Here is a 2,106-nt window from a genome sequence, read left to right as displayed (position 1 = left end):
TGGACACTTGAGTCTATGTTGGTATCTCCTGCCTGGAGGGGAGACGAGAGGGTGGAGCGCGTTAGAAGCTGGCGAAAAGGACAGGAAAAGAGAGAGTCGAGGGAGAGAGCGGGCTGTCTCATTAGGGGGGAGAGTAATTGGGAGTGTGTAGCGAGGTGTATATGGGTTTTTGTGCGAGAGACTGACTTGATTTGTAAACTTTCACTTAAAGCAAAATAAAAATTATTAAAAAAATAAATAAATTAGAAAAACCTGTTAGTTTCATTTTGAAATAAAATAATTAGAAAAGCTAGCCTAAGGATAAAATAGTATAAAACAAATACAGTAAAAACACAAATGGTGAAGAAAAAGATACTAAAAACAGAATATTAAAGAATTACATGTAAATCGTATTTAGTTAAAAGAATATATTTAAGAATGGTTTTGGGAAAAATAAATCACTTTGGCTAAAAGGATGTCTCTCCCAGAGGCTGGTATGGGAGCAGGAGCTGCAGTTCTGAGTTCCAGAGCTCACAGCCCCACCAAAACCAAAACCAAACACGCTGCCATGGAGTCGATTCCATCTCATGGTGGTCCCAAGTGTTACAGAGTAGAACTGAGCTCCATAGGGTTTTCTTGGCTGTAGTCTTTATGGAAGCAGATTGCCAGGCCTTTCTTCTGTGGTGCTGCTGGTGAGTTTGAACCGCCAACCTTTAGGTTAGCAACCGATTGCAAACTGCTTGTGCCCACCAGGGACCTTCACAGGCCCACACACAGGATTAAAGGGGAGAGACCTTCAGATGAGGCAGCTTTAGACCAGACCTTTAAGCAACATTCCACGGAGGTTCACTTTGGCGTCATCTTCAGGTCCTTGGGGTAAAGAGAGACCCTACCCATAATTTCAGCCTGACCCTGGTTTTGGTTTAATAGTTTTTGTTTTTGTCTTCTTTTTCTTTTTAACCTGATTCTAGGCCTTCCCAGCTCAAAACCTTCAACATTTCTTCAACTAATTCCTGAATTGATATCCCTGGGTGGTGCAAACGGTTAATGAACGTGCTTGGCTGCTAACCAAAATGTCAGTTGAAGGCTTGAGTCCACCCAGAGGCACCTCAGAAGAAAGGCCTGGATATGTCCTTTGGAAAAATCAGCCGTTGAAAATCCTATGGAGCACAGTTCTACTGTGACACACGTGGTGTCACCCTGAGTCCAAATGGGCTCCACTGAAAATGTTTTGTTGTTGTTTCTGAATCAAGGTCCCACAGTGGTTGTTTAGGTGAAGAAATCCTCTTCCAGCCTTCCTGGAATCTCCCTCCCGCCCCCTCTTGCCACACCACCTCTCGGTGCACTCACAGGATGGGAGTGGACCATGTTCTGTACTTCTCAGTCTATGCTGTAAGTTTCCTAGGCAGAGACAAGGCTGTCTTGTTCCCTGTTGCCCAGTCTCCAGCCCCACAGGCCAAGTGGATTTCCTAACGTCACCTTAAACACGTCTTCAGTCGCCACTGGGTCTTGTTTAGCCTGAGTGTCTGTGTATCTCAAGGCAAGCTTGTTGTCTGGGTCTGTTTATCTATGACGAATTTGAACATACACTGTATTTAAACATGTTGTTTGGGGTCCGGGATGCTCTGAAAGCAGGGATACCTTTTTTGTACCTCCCTTCCACCTCCCCTCCCTGACTCCCCAAACTGGCACACAGCAGACAGTCAATAAAAGCTGGATGAATTGGTGATAGTAAATTTGTGGCTTTTAACCAGTGCCTGGCACTTTGGAGACTTCAATAAATAATTACTGCTCTCTCCAGCAAGCTGGTAACGTCCTCGAGGGCCCGAACCACGTGTTCAGTAAGGCCCCGATGATGCAACTAGCAATCAGCTTGGTCCCTGCTATCAAGGAGTTCACTGTTTAGTGTAGAAGGGTAAGATAATAACTCGTCCATTTAACAAGTATTTTTCCAAAGTCAGTACATATGTACAAAAGTGGAAAAGATGAGGCAAGAGTGGTAATTCCCCCGGCTCCAGACAAAATTGCGGGGTTGACTAGGGGGCAGGGTCGAGGACATCCTTTGACCTTTTCATTGGTTGTTGCGGACCCTCCCTATGACTCTACCAGTTTGCGACGCCTGCCGCA

The sequence above is a fragment of the Elephas maximus genome, chromosome 13 (genome assembly GCF_024166365.1).
Source record: "Elephas maximus indicus isolate mEleMax1 chromosome 13, mEleMax1 primary haplotype, whole genome shotgun sequence".
Taxonomy (NCBI): Eukaryota; Metazoa; Chordata; class Mammalia; order Proboscidea; family Elephantidae; genus Elephas; species Elephas maximus.
The sequence above is the reverse complement of the archived record's forward strand: the minus strand, read 5'-3'. Positions refer to the sequence as shown.